Genomic DNA, 15,104 nt, shown 5'->3' with positions numbered 1-15,104 from the left:
TTAAGTGTTCTGTGTGAACCAAACTGTGTGTATGTATGATTGAGACTAAGCCACGTTACTGTATCTTATTCACTTGATCCTTTTATTTTTCCCTGTGTGTTATTTAATAAACCTTGTTCTTTTATTTGTTAAAAATCCATCCCTGGTCTGTGTGACTTCTTATAGGGAATGGTTGGTGGCAGCTTAGTGAAACTGTGGCATATTACTCACATCGTGCTTAGAATAGCAAACAGTCTTTGCAGCACCTGAAAGCCAATAAATATATTATGGCATGCAACCCACTTCATCAAATGCATTGCATAGGATCTCAGGACATATGATTTGAAATCCTGTCACTTTTTAAATGTATACAGAATGCATTACTCCATTAGCTGGCAATTAATAAGTTGCCATTGCCATTCTTGGGGGCACCCATTCCAGCTGGCTTGGGACATGGTTGAGAAACCCAGCAGGACCTACTACTTGTCAGCTTGAAGCAAGTGAGTATTATACTGTTTGCCTTGCAGAAGCATAAATAAGCAACACAATTTCAACCGCCGTGGTAAAAGGGAGCAGGAAATGTAGTGAGGTCTAACTAAGTGCAAAGGTTACAGACAGTGACTGATACTGTGTTGCTTAGTGTAATAAAAATTATAAATTGCAGTCCAGTCCTACTTAGCAAATAAATCGCCGCACAATAAAAAGGCCCTGTGAATTGTGGTAGGTATTTTTTGTTTGCTGATTAGAAGCAGACTGAAAGTTATGGACGTGGTCTTACTGCAGGTCAAACTGCAGAAGCCTCTGTACTGCAAGGCCAGAAGACCAGTCATTGTAAGATCGAATCCACGCGACAGAGTGAGCTCCTGTCTCTTGTCCCAGCTCCTGCCAACCTAGCCATTCGAAAGTATGTAAAATGCGAGCAGATAAATAGGTACCACCTCAGTGAGAAGGTAATGGCGTTCCATGTCTAGTCACGCTTGGCACGTGACCACGGAAAACTGTCTACAAACAAAACGCTGCCTCTACAGCTTGGAAATGGGGATGAGCACCATCCCCGAGAGTCGGACACAACTGGACTAAATGTCAAGGGAAACCTTTACTAAGTATATTATTAACAGTGGCCAAAGTGGTTACACTGCTGATAACACCTATTGATAAAATACAGCTCAGGAGCCTCTCATTTTAATCGTTATTTTAAGTTTCTTTGTTTCACTGCGACCATTTTAAGGTCAATAACATGAGGGGGGGGCTGTCTGGAAATGTGCCCTCACCTTTTTCTTTCTTTTAAATATCCCCATTCCCTATGTCAGATACATGTCCATTTACTCTTCTAAGCAGAGCTGGGCTTGTCTTTTTAAACAAATGCAAAAGACTGAAAAGTGCAGGGGAGGAGCAGAAGCCCAAAGTCAGAGCTAATCAATTTTTCTGTCCCGTTCCCATTCCCTCCTCTCTCACACCTTCTCCTCACCTAGTGGGTTACTGGGAAATGGCCCTCTCTACCCTATCAGTTGAAAGAGGGAATGTTGCCCCATGACACAGTGGTTAAACTGCAGGACTGCAGTCAAGCTTCTGTTCACAGCCTGATTTCGACCCCAGTGGGTTCAGGCAGCTGGCCCAAGGCTGACTCAGCCTTCCATCCTTCTGAGATTGGAAAACTGAGTGCCCAGTCCAGTGGGGGTGGGGGCAATGTGTAACCAGCATAATAAAATTGTAAACTGCCCAGGGAACGTTTTAAGTCTATAAACAGGACACTTTGCTCTTCTTGCTTTTGCCACAGGTTGGGGTTCCCATGTGGCATATTACCTATCCAAATTTCAGGAAATGAAAATCTCAGGAAACCAAACTCCCCCCCCCCCGACCTGTCTCTCTTTCTTCTGCTTCCCCTCATCAATTCTCCCTGTACCATGGTGAAGAAACACATTCTCTGTTTCTCAGCATACTGAAAAAAGATGAACATGTTGCAGATGAAGTGGCAGTCCATGGCAAGCACCTGGCTTCCCCCAGAATGTATCTGGGCCACCACAACCCTGCCTAGGATCTCTAAAAACCTGGGCTTAAGTGGAGCTTCTTCTGCAGAGCATTTCATTATTGGGATCTTTCCCCTCACATGGTTAAAGGAAAGCTGAAAAATTTCCAGGATAATTTTGAGCTTCATCTTGATTTTCTAAACAACATAAAGTCCAGATCATGATAAGATCACCTGGAATCTTCATATGATCTGACCAAAGCTAGGCATCTTTAACAGAGATGAAGTTCAATGGGAGAGTTTAGTATCTCATCTCACTTTTACCTAAAACTGCAAAGTGTAACAAGTTAAGATCTAGTGTGCAATCCATATAATTTAAAAAGTAATATCAAATTAACTCCAGGACAATTTAGGAACAGCACAGTCCTGGCCCCCCAAAATAAATCTTATAAGAAAATCAGGCTCTCCTGAATTATTTTTACTCAGAACTTAAATGCTAAGCTTATCAATCAATACGACTTAACAGTAGGCCCAGAGAAAACCTGAATGAACTTTTTAGAAAGCCTGTGACATATGGTATATAATGCAATTAGAGAACGCCCCCATAAAACCTCAGCCTATCCTACAGAAAAATTCGAAATGACCTTCCACCATCCACAGCAGAGTAAGAAAATAGGACAGATTTTTCAGTTTACAACAGAAGCTCTATTAACAATCATTTGACCGTTTGTTTGGGGCAGTGCCAGGAAGGATGGGCTCCACTGTACAGATGCATTGGGCACGCCTTGGGTATTGTTAAGGAGAAAGGTGGGGTAAAGAATATTATAAATAAATAATAAACAAAAATAATAATTTTGTTTTGTTCCTGGCTAACTATTAGCAACCATGATTCCATTTCAAGACTGTGGACAATATCAGTTGTAGTGTCCAAGAAATATTTATCTGGCCCAACTGTTATTCCCAGTATTTGATTCACAACAAGCTTCAAGAGGCTCTGAATGGCTCATTTCCAGAAGGGTCACCATGTCAGAGCGGACTCTTTTGCAGGCAAAACAACAAATAAACATGTGGCTCATTAAAGACCAACAAAGGGACCTCTAACTAGTAATGTTGGCACCTGGGGCTTCGCTGCCCCTTTGGTTGTGCTTAGGTGATGTGAGATCAGCACATGCCAGGAGAGGGAAAAGGAAGAGAGGCAGATGGGGGGAACACCTAGGACTCAGAGCACAGTGGCCATCTTGGTTCTGTACTGATCTTGTCTGGCTTCTTTCTGCCATGGAGGAGCATCTGGAAGCAATGTACAAGCTCACTGTGCCTTTCCAGCAGCAAATATCAATGGGGTGGTCACAGCTTTCCAGGACCCTCTACATTTTGGCTCCAGGGTCAAAGCCCCAGCTGTCACAACGTAGTTACGGCTATGTTAGCAAGGTTGTGGGGTTTTTTTGGCATAGGATTTCATGCAGCTGAAGAAGTCAGCTGCAGTCCACAAAAGATATGCCAAATAAAACTGTGTTGTTTTTAAAGTGCCTCCAAGTCTCTTGGGTTTTCTTCTGAAAAACAAAAGCAAGGGGAGAGACCTTGTGTTATAATGATACAGTTACTGAACAGGTGCATCCAGTGCAAGTTCCATTTCCTTTACCTATGTTCTGGGCAATATGTGTGGTTCTAAAAGAGAGACGTGGTGGCGCTGCCAGCTAAACCGCAGAAACCTGTGCTGCAGGGTCAGAAGACCAAGCAGTCGTAAGATCGAATCCATGTAACGGAGTGAGCTCCCGTTGCTTGCCCCAGCTCCCGCCAACCTAGCGGTTCAAAAGCATGTAAAAATGTGAGTAGATAAATAGGGACCACCTTGGTGGGAAGGTAACAGCGTTCCGTGTCTAAGTCACACTGGCCATGTGACCATGGACGATTGTCTTTGGACAAAACGCTGGCTCTATGGCTTAGAAACGGGGATGAGCACCGCCTCCTAGAGTCGAACACGACTGGACAAAAATTGTCAAGGGGAACCTTTACCTTTACCTTAAAAGAGAGACACTATCATCATCATTATCATCATCATCATCATCATCATCATCATCATCATCATCATCATCATCATCATCATCATCATCATCTTCACCAGCACCTTAAAACTGCAGAGCTGGGAAGGACCCTATGGGTCATCAAGTCCAGCTTATGTCAAGGAGGCACAGAGGAGAATCGAGCTCCCAACCTCTGGCGCTGCAGCCAGAGACCTAAGCCACTGAGGTAGCCAGCAGTTCATGTACTAAAGGAGAAGGGCTGAATTTAAATCAGGCAATTAAAGGTTATCATTTCGGTTTTCTATATTCCAGTGAAATGCTCTGCAACACCAGAACAGCTGGGGTGCTTTCATTCACACTTTAAATTCAAATTCAAAATTAATAATGGAATTAAGTTGAAGTTTGTTCAACATTTGTTTTATTCTATATTACTACACAGAGTTTCCCCATAATTAAGATGGATGGTATAAGGTTTATTTGATAAGCTTAGTTCCGAAAGAGCCTGAAATTTCTACACATTATGGAAATCCTGAGATCAATCAGAAAAGCAAATTTCAGTATCCCCAAGTGTTATAAAGAAGAAGGTCATTTCGCTTCATGTTAAAAATGCACATGCCAGTTCTGACTACAAAATACTGTTGTAATTTGTTTGCACCCAGCAGTGTTTCTCAGGGTAAAATTAATCTGAGGTTGTGCTGAGTTTAACACTGTTTCCATTACTTTTAAAGCCCCCTCCCCACATTTATCCCTTCACATAGGAGCTCCTGCTCCGTGGTTCTGTTCCATATAGCTATGGTGTACATGCGAGGATATTGCATGAATGAACAGGGTCTCTGGCAGTGGGGACCATATGTTAAAAGACTTTAGGAAAGTGTTACATCTCACCATCACTGGATGCTTCCAGAGTTTTATTGTGCACGTTCCTGGACTCATGTATTGCACAGAGGCAAGTGGAGAGCATCCAGATCCTGCTTATCACCCTCCTGTGTTTTTCTACCACTTTTTCCCTCCCTGTCCTGGAAAAAAAATGGAATAAAAAAAATAGGACAGTTGTGCAACGCCTCTTGATTGGTAGTATTAGGATCATTTATTTTGTGTTAGAAGATGCACTACACTGGCTGAGTAGGTGGGAATCAAGAGAGCATGGGGCTGAACCAGACCTCTTGGGGCCCGTCTGTCCCTCTGGGTTTTCTCAGATGGCTGGCTATACATTCTTCTTCATGACCCTTAGTAGTCCTCAGTCCTTGGTGGCTTAGCATTTTGTTTTTGCTTTTTTTCATTCTGAAAGGCTGAAATGCCTGCCTTAAGGTTTACTTACTGGCAGCAGTAGCTTTAAATGGGAATATGTGGGTGTTTTTGCCCTCTCTTTAATAACACACACCTCTAGATTATAATCCCTGAGAATGTCTGTCAAACTCGGCTCCACTCTTTCACTGAAAGAAATTCCCCATACTTGAATTTCATAGCCATTGTAGGCAAAGTCCAGCAAAGTTTAGTCCAGCAAAGCTTTTGGGTGCCACTAGTTTCAATATAAAAATTAAGTATGCAGCTAAATATTGTACTCTGAAATAAGCAGAATTTTGAGGTGCTTAAAGTTGACTGGATCAGGGAACTGTAGCTGAGTGACAACTGAAAGTTATGTACATAGTCTGCACCTACAGGGAAAATGTTAAGGTGTAATTCATTCTAATGCTTTATCACAAAAGCAGTTAGAAAAACTGCATTTCCAAGTTATGTTATATTTATGGAATAACTTTTGCAAATCCTTGCAACATTGTTCATGATTAAAACACTTGTACAACTGGAGAGATAGTAACTCCTGGTTTCAGAACTTGCCGGTTTCTTCATAAACAGGAGAAAAGCACTTGATTTTAAAACAAATTGAAGTGAGGAGAAAGTTAACCTGATGGATTTGTCCACCTCTGGTTACAACATGTCTACACAGCAAAAGAAAACAAGTTTCGACTGTGATGGCTCCAAGGCAAGGAGCCTGGAAATTTAAATTCCGTGGGAGATTCAGGAGCTCTATGAAATAATTTCTGAAGGCTATTCTTGAAGATAGCACAGAAGTTCAGCTGATTTCAAAATGCCTCATGTGTGTACTGAAAAGTTTAATAACTTAATATTCTGCTTGTAGTTTAGCAACTTGTTAGCTTGGTTTATTTCTTCTTCCAGGAAGACTGGTCTCTTGTTTATCATTTAATGCCTTTGTCATGCACCCTTTAAAACAACAACAACAACAACCCTCCAGTTAGAAATTATTCTTTATTACTTCCATGGTTACAAATTCTGCACTTTACAGATATACACTGACATAATATCAAATGGAAAAAGCAGTCTATTAGTCTAAATTTAATGCGAGCACTAGAAATATTGCAAAAAAACACACAAACCCTCAAAAAACCACAACAGAAACAAAGTTGTTTACTTAAAGGCAATTAAACTGAATGCCTAGCTAAATGAAAAATTATTAAATTAAACCACATTAAAGTTATGCTAGACACTAGCTCTGTTTATAGACAGTTACAAAGATACTAATGATTTTTATGAGGTTGGAAAATTCACTATCATTAGTTATTTAAAGAAAACAGTGAAGCAGTACTAGTCTAGGTTAGTGGTCAGGAAAGTGTGTGATGATTCTGCACTACATATATGTTTTGAAGTCTCGCCCCATTACAGCCCCTGATGAACAAAGACCCCAGTTTTTCTAACCAAAAAGACGTCTTGTGTCTTCTAGGGAGCATTGGGGCCATTCTGTCAGGTTTTCACCCACCACTCAGGTTTATGCTTGGGGAGATTACTTCAGACAAGAAGTGAGTTTAGATTTTTATTTTAATAGCTAAACAATTTATTCTTCCAAGCTAGAGCCTGAAAAAAATTGTGACCTGTGCTATGTGATATTGAGAGCAATACCAAAAGCAGGGTAACATTTCCAAGCTTTGTTCTCACCTGGGATTTAGCTGTATTATTTTTTTAAATGCTAGATTACCAGTGATAGTTATGATGAAAAGAAAGAAAAGTAAAATACAATAATATGAATAATGTTCTCTTTTTAATCCACCTCTTGTTATTCCTGTTTCACTCTATTGTTCTCTGACCACTATTCTTGTTTTACTTTTTATTCTTCTTGCTTTTAAAACTGGGGCTGCACTGGAGCAGCTGCCCTAAGATACCTATTTTGGGGATACCATCAAAGGCCAAATATTGGGTTGCTATTCTCTAATGAGAATAGGCAAGCAAACAGTAACTCAACTGGAAGAATCAACTGGGCAATTCGTAGAGAGCTAGGAAGTTAAGCACTTTTCTGGATGGTGTTCAGAGGATCATGAAGAGTGAAATTTTTCTGTACATGACTCCTTTCTCCCTCTGTCAGTGCCATTCTATTTTCTACTTTCCCTCTCCCTGCTTCTCTTCCCTTGTCCCACCACCCCAACCCCAATTTTTTTCTCTCAGAATCTTCACCCACAATGGCTGCTATCTCCCAGCTAAACAGGCTAAACAGAATGCCAAAAAGAATGCATACCCTACCACTGAGCCAGAAACGTACATGGCAGCTCTTAAAGGGGAAGGATGGACCATTCTAAGTAGAAACACTTGTGGTTCAGGCATTTTAAAAAAAATTAAACTGTATCCTCAGCAATCGATATACCACATCTATATTCCAGTGTGGACAGTTCCTGTGACTAATAATGTGGCCTTGATGATTCTTATGTGAAAGCAGGTACAGTATCTACATATCTCAGTACTGTATAAGAAACTGCATGTGTTTAAGTTCTAAAGAAGAAAAGTGAAGGTTTATTATTATACGCTGAAGAAACTGACAACCTGAAACATTATTCTGGAATTTTATTTCTACTTATTCACTAGAACTTTTTATTTCTTTGTTTAAAAAAAAAACATTTTTGCTTCACAGAGCTACTTATTTTATAGATAGCAATTCTAAAATATTATGCCCACAAATACTGCTGGCCAGCTCTAAAACACATGGTTTATGTGGCATTACCAGTAAAGAAACCTGTGTTTCACCAAAAACATTCCTTTTAAAATTATTTTTTATTTTATTTTTATTTTAAAAACATTTTTATTTTTAAATTAGTTGAGATGGTGTTATAGCAGCAAGGCAAAAGGAATATTGGCTGGTTTTGGAGATGAGGATAATCCAAGAGAAGTCTCTGTTTACAAGTTTAAATGGTCACCTTAAACTTGATGCCAGGATTTGGAGGTGGTTGTCATTTGGACAATGGCATGCACAGAGGCAGGAGGACTGTGACTGCTGCAGAGTGGGTTGGATTCTCTGTTAGAGAAAGCATATTCATAGATGCCCCACTCCATCTGTCTTAGCAATCCATCCTAGATCCTGTGTGTTTCTAAGTTCCCCACTCGGAATGATAACAGGTTCAGTTCTTCCCCCATGGGACTACTCAGTTCCCCCGAAAAGATGTTGCATTATCAGTTTTCTCAGAGGTTCAGGAATAAACAAAAAGGTGGAAGTAGCTGCCACTTGCTACCCAGTTCTGGCCCAATCTTCCTTGTGGGGTGGGGAAGTAGAACCAAGATGGGTAGCTTTTTGAAGAGGTCTTTGTCTCACAGATATCAAGCAAGGGTGGCTATGTGAACACAGCTGTGCCGTCCATAATGATGCTTTAACACCATTTCAGGCCAAGGCACCAGAGTGGTTTGGACTATCTCTGTCTTTTTCTGCCGTCTTCTCTAGCACTGTCATTCAGATTGTGAGTTCCTCCAGGCAAGGGCCTATTCTGTGTTTTTTATGCTGATCGTTTTGTTTCAGCTATATTTTAGTCATAAAGTTCTGAAGAGAGCTCTGGCAACTGAGGGTGCTAAGCAAACAAAATAATACTAGCAAACAAAATAATAGCAGAAGCATGTATTTAAAAGTTTGACCTTCTTCTTGTGACTATTTTAGGAAACCTGTCTTATGAACTGCAAGGGTTACTTGCCTGTCTTTCACAGTCTTGGAGAAGAAAATATATATATTTACCTGCACTCCACTGTCCCCTCTAACAATATTCTTGTTGCTTGGTAACAATTCTCCCCCCTACACACACAAGTCCAGCTAGTGCGACTATATTTACACTGTCCAAATCTTTGCTCTGGCATCCTGAACACTGTCTTTCCATTTTGCCTCTTCTGCCTTTATTATCCCAACCTCAGTTTGTTTCTACTGATGGAATCTAAATTTGTAAATGAGCTGATGCATTTCAAGTAACTAACCAGCTGTGTAAAATGAACACCTCTTTTCAAATACACTTTCAACACTGATGGGTGTTGCTGATGCTTTAGATATATTTGCAGGAACACTAAAAAATCATAACAGGTGCTATAATAAGAGTGCATGTGCTTTCAATCTGACAAACATGCAATTAACATACTTTAGAGGATTTCTGTCTGATTTAAACAACTTTCCTGTCTGTTTTTCACTGACAGGTCAGGTACTTCCTGGCTTCCTTTCGTTGCTTAATTGGGTGTTCTGTTATCTGATTGCCATTTTGACAAACCACTCTTTCTACATGTATTAGGAAAAAACTCAGGCAATGTTCCTGTTTAAAGAGATTAGAACTCAATTGCACAGCATTTGGTTGGTTAAAAAATGTACACGCATCCCTAAAAAATAGTTCTAACTATTATCACCCTCAAATTGTGTCTGTCAGATAGGTTGTCTCCCATAGACAAGCAAAGTGGAAAGTCTCAAGAAAAGATGCTAAAGGGAACAAATACACTGACAGTTTCTCATGCAGTATTTAGTAATTTGTGTCCTGATGTAGTTTTATTTCTTGTTTCAATTTCAGTACTTTGTTGTCATGAACAAGTTCTAGGAAAAAAAGTTTCTCATGCAAAAAAAAAAAAAAAGCAAAGTGTGCTGCTTATATACCGCCCCATAGTGCTTCAAGCACTCTCTGGGTGGTGTACAAGTTAATTATGCAAGCTACACATTGTCCCCCCAGCAAGCTCATTTTGCCGACCTCGGAATGATAGAAGGCTGAATCAACCTTGAGCCGGCTACCTGGGATTGAACCCCAGGTTGTGAGCACAGTTTTGGCTGCAGTACAGCAGTTTAACCACTGCGCCACGAGATTCTTCGTATGCAGTATTTAGGATTAATTTGTGTCCTGATGTAGTTTTGTTTCTTGTTTCAATTTCAGTACTTTGTTGTCATGAACAAGTTCTAGAAAAGTGGAATGAAATTGCTGAAATGAAATACAATAAATAGGAGTAGAAATACAGCAAAAGGAAGAGATACCCCAAAAAAATTACAACTATTTTTTCCCTTGTTCTATGATGACAGATATTTGATTACGTTAAACTTGGCATAACTAGTAAGATTTCCATGTATTTGCCAATGCAGTAAGACAATCAGAGCATCTTAAAAAATTCGAAGAAGGCTAGGACAAAAATCTTACTGGGGTCCTTTAAGTAAGGGATCCACCCACAGAACACTGCATTAGAAATAGATATTTCACCTGTTTTTTTTTCCAGCATTTTGGGGATCCAACTAAATAAGCTTCCAGCATTATAGCCATGTCAATCTATTGTAGCAAAAATAACAAAGTGCACTGTGGAACTTTAAGAGCTGACTAGAAATGGGATATTCATATTTCTATATGAATACAAACGTCCCAGATCCAGGTAGCCAGGAAGCTCGGTCCCACCTCCCTGGATGGACCTGTCCATTTGTGGGTTGCTACACAGCACACATGGCTATTTTCCGGCTTGTTATGCCAATCTCAAACATAGCCCAGCTGGAGCTTCCCTGATTTCCTGGGCTGCTGACCAGTCATTAGCTAAAGAGGAAGACTCATCATCCTGCCCCCTGGCTGGAGTGGCCAGCGCACAAGGTGACAGGAAAACCCCAGCCAGGCTTGGTTTGGTGCAATGAGCAGGACACCAGCTGTGTGGTGACCTATAAGTAGACAGTTCAGTTTGGGGGGTGGGACTGGGCCTCCTGGCCACCTGAATCCAGGATATTTGTATTTGTATATGAACAAGAATATCCTATCTCTAGATCTGACAAATTTTATTTGGTGTACGTTTTGATGTAAGAGTGGTCGAAATGACCAGATAGGCAGGGTATAAATGGAACAAACAAACAAACAAACAAACAAACAAACAAACAAACAAACAAACAAACAAATAAATAAATAAATAAATAAATAAATAAATTTGTGGACTGCAGACCATTATTTCTGATGCATCTGGTGACATGGTCTGCAGTCTACACAACTGTATGCCAAATAAAATTTGTATCTCTTTTAAATGCTATGAGATGTTAAAAGCATATTTCCATTTAATCCCTTACTGGCAACATGGAGGAATCTCCCTCTAAAGAAATATGAGTGAAAAAGGAGTTTATATTCCTCTTCCACTTCCATTTTTGAAAAATGCATCAGTTCAATGTGAAACTGCAGTTGCCATCACCTCACGTTATTTTGGCCCTGATTTCAACAGACCAGTAGATCAGATTACTTTAATTTATTCCCATAAAACAATTGCCAGTTGAAGGTTCAATGCAACACAGATTAAACAGCTGAATTCTAGAAGGGCTGAACATTTTGATACAAGGAAATTCAAATCATCTAGTATATTCCTGTATCCATTCACCTAGGGAAGTGGCAAAAATCTATGTTGCTTTCATTTCATAGGCCTTCATGTAAAGAATGTAGGAAAGTCTCTTCATGTCATTTATTCACTGTAACTAGGAGCCAGCTGGAAAATATTGGTGCATACCTTGAGATAAAATACATGGCTCCAGTAAATGCTCTTGGAATTTTAAAATGGTACAACACAACTGATGCCAAACAAGTACGATAATCCATATGGCAAGGGGGGCTTCTGGCAACCTCATATAACAGCATGCACCAAAAAAAGAAGAAGAAAAGAAAAAGAAAAGAAAAGAGAATAACATAGCCCTTTTGAGACTGTATGTGTAATTACTTTGAGACAAAATTGTCATTTTAAAAAATTGCCCATCCCAGTTATCATAATGCCAAATCAGGTTCTTCACACTAAGGTTCTTGGCTTTCATTGGCAGGGTATTTTCATTGGTGTTTGTGAAAAAACTGAGGACTTCGAGAATATGAAATATCAAATTCAGTTGCAGGACTCTTCTATGTTTTTGTGAGCATCTGAGAAGCTGGTTGAACAAGCAGAGATCTGCATGTAAAAAGAAAAATTCACACCTTCAACTTATCTCCTGTTACTGAACACTTTAAAGAAAGGACCAAGTGCAGAACAAATACTTCCACAGTATGTTTATATTCCATCAAAGGGTATATCAAAGCCACCTCAAAAGGCCTCTAATGCCTTAACTGTAACACTAGGTTTGAAAAAAAAACCTGCTTCTTTCCCAGAGAGTTATACAGATTTGGGTGGTGGAAAAGGGAGCAGGATAGGAAAATGCCTTTGTGTCCTGACAGAACATGAAAAGGGATTAAGTAGTTATTGGCAACTGGTGTATAATGGCCCATTCACTTGTACAAATGGGATTAAGAAAAACTAACTAGTTATTCTAGCATGTCTCTGGTTAGAAAAACGGTTTGGCACCCTGCTGTCCTTCTGTGTCTAGATGTGACTTTGCCTGACTTTCTGGAGAGACTAGGCCTGTTTGCCATCCTAAGATGCTATGCTGCAAGTATATACTCTGTGAATGTCCCTGAACTATGTAGGGACTAGATACAGTAGAAGAGTTTATATATATATACTCTTCTACCGTATATATATATATACTCTTCTACCATATCTAGTCCCTACATAGTTCTGGGACATACACAGAGTATATATATTTCTTTCTCTTTAATAAACTACAAAAATCTTTCTAAGCAGCTGTCTAGATTTTTGGCTGAGATGGTTTGTGGTATTAAAACCAACCCTTGCCATAACCAGCTACTGGGACTTTTAGTGAGAGTGTGGCAGCTTTCTCACAAGGTTGGTGTGCTAGCTCTAAGTGCCTTGCCTTGGGGATTTATTAGACTCCCCGGAGTATTAGTCTGGGAAACTAGGTGGGTTTGGTAATGATATGGTTCCAATCAACTTCCATACCATTCACTGTTTCTGCCATCCTACCCGAGCTTTCCCAACCCAGGGCAAGCAAGAATAGCATGGCTGAGCAGCTACAGAGAGGGAGTATTGACCATGGAACTGTGACAGCATTATAGTTAAATATGTAACATATTTACATCCTTATCTGCTATTTGAAGTGATGCAATCCCTCCTCCAGGCAAGCTATAGCATATGTTTCAGATAGGTAGGTAGACAACTCAGTTGGTCAGTCGGTCAGTTGGCCGGTCAAATCAAGCAAAGCTGTAGAAATGAATCTAATCCATATTTTCAAAAAAAAATATGTGCAAGACTACAGGCTTAGAAATACTGTGTTTGATCACTTTTATTCTTGTTGTTTTACATAGCTCTCTTTTGTATATTGATTTTCATACTTGTTAAATGAGAAAGAGATGTATGTGTGCACACACACATTTTCAAAGGATTAACTTTAGAGTACATTACTGTTCCTTGCCTTCATTCCTTCCCAAGGGAATTGCAAAATAGCTGTTGGTAGTTTTGTGCCTACTTCAGATAAACCAAGTGACTGCCTTTGTCCTGCTTAACCTTTTACGTATTCCTGATTCATCACAATGTAAAGGAAATATGTTGCAGGCCTGCTATTTCCTGAACGTATCAGACTTCTGACCTTGCAGTTGCTGTAAGTCAATCACAGTGTCACACACCCTACTGTGTTGGATCATGTTATAAATAAAGGTAACTTACTCATCACCTGTCAACAAACTGCCAGCACCATTCTCCATCTGCACCAGGAAAGCTGTTGGCTTGTTGAGGAGCCTATAGCCTCAATTCAGATCAGCAAGACCCCCGTTCCACTTCACTACTGCAACTGAAGACTTCCCCCTCATGTAAACTGAGTGTCTATGAACAAGGAGAGATCATAGGGGCCACATTTGGACTAGCATAACATTATTCATTTTAATGCAGTCTTCCAATAAAAAATTCAACTGCCAATCTCCCCTGCCAGATCTCAAGTCAATGACATAGTACTTTGAGAATTCTAAGTTTTGATCTATACCGACTGCATGTTTGTTTGTTTTTGCTTTTGGTTCCACCTCCAATGTGTGGAATTCTTTAGCTATGCTACATAGCTTGTGTACTAAATGATGAATATGTTTGAAAGTGCTATGGCATAGTCCTGGACACTTTTAAAATTCAGTTTCACCAAAAAAATAATAGGTTTCTCTGTCCTGCAGTGACTTTGCTTTTGCTTCTCCTTCCCGTATTTATTTAATTTTAGCCTAATATCTATCTATCTATCTATCTATCTATCTATCTATCTATCTATCTATCTATCTATCTATCTATCTATCTATCTATCTATCTATCTATCTATCTATCTATCTATCTATCTATCTATCTATCTATCTATCTATCAGAAGGATCATCTCAAAAGAGCAGCTGCTAGGGGACTGTTTCTGCTGTTCTTAAAAGTGGGACCCAACTCTGTCTTTTCTGGGTAATAGATCTCAGATTAATTATTATTCAGGAGCTGAGATTCTTGATTTATATCACTAATAAGTATGTACTTTGTGCTGATGCCAATGCAAGCTACTTGGAATGCAGGATAGAGATGCTACGAATTGATATACCCCATCACAGACCTTGCTAAGCTTGAAATGGAGACAATGCTGTAAAAATAGCAGCATGTCATATATCACAGACCCGAGGAGCCACCCTTTGTAGATGATATAATTGCAGTTTGGCCACTGACCACCTCCCATACAGCACCTGCCTCATTCCAAGTGCTTACTTCCTTGGGAAACGTGGGCATTTTGTTATTACTTTTGCATACAAATTAATGTACTAGTGAAAAGAGACTGTTTCTGGGAATCAAAATTGCTCCTGCAATGTCATTGCAGTTGGGTGAGGTTGCTAAAACACAGTCTTTGGAGATCCCATTCAAACAGGAATCTAAGCAAACCAGCATCTGAAACAATGTACAAGCAAAACATCAACAGTAGCATTTGCTTAAAGAAGCATGCAATAAACTCAGAGGACTTGCAAAGCCAAACATACTGAAACAGGCTTTGTCTAAGATCTCCTCTCTAAATCTCTGTGTCAGT

At 39.7% G+C, this 15,104-nt stretch overlaps 1 long non-coding RNA gene across 1 annotated transcript; it reads right to left on the bottom strand.

Moving 5' to 3' along the window:
- Nucleotides 1–12,052: 12,052 nt before the first annotated feature.
- LOC144588553 (uncharacterized) lies at nt 12,053–13,875 on the bottom strand. The gene is made up of 2 exons (XR_013544165.1): nt 13,744–13,875; nt 12,053–12,135 (listed from the first exon to the last, which is right to left on the bottom strand). It is a non-coding gene; the product is annotated as an uncharacterized LOC144588553 (long non-coding RNA).
- Between the last annotated feature and the right edge of the window lie 1,229 nt (nt 13,876–15,104).

Source organism: Pogona vitticeps, chromosome 4 (assembly GCF_051106095.1).
Source record: "Pogona vitticeps strain Pit_001003342236 chromosome 4, PviZW2.1, whole genome shotgun sequence".
NCBI lineage: Eukaryota > Metazoa > Chordata > Lepidosauria > Squamata > Agamidae > Pogona > Pogona vitticeps.
This window is presented reverse-complemented; position numbering and strand designations above follow the sequence as displayed.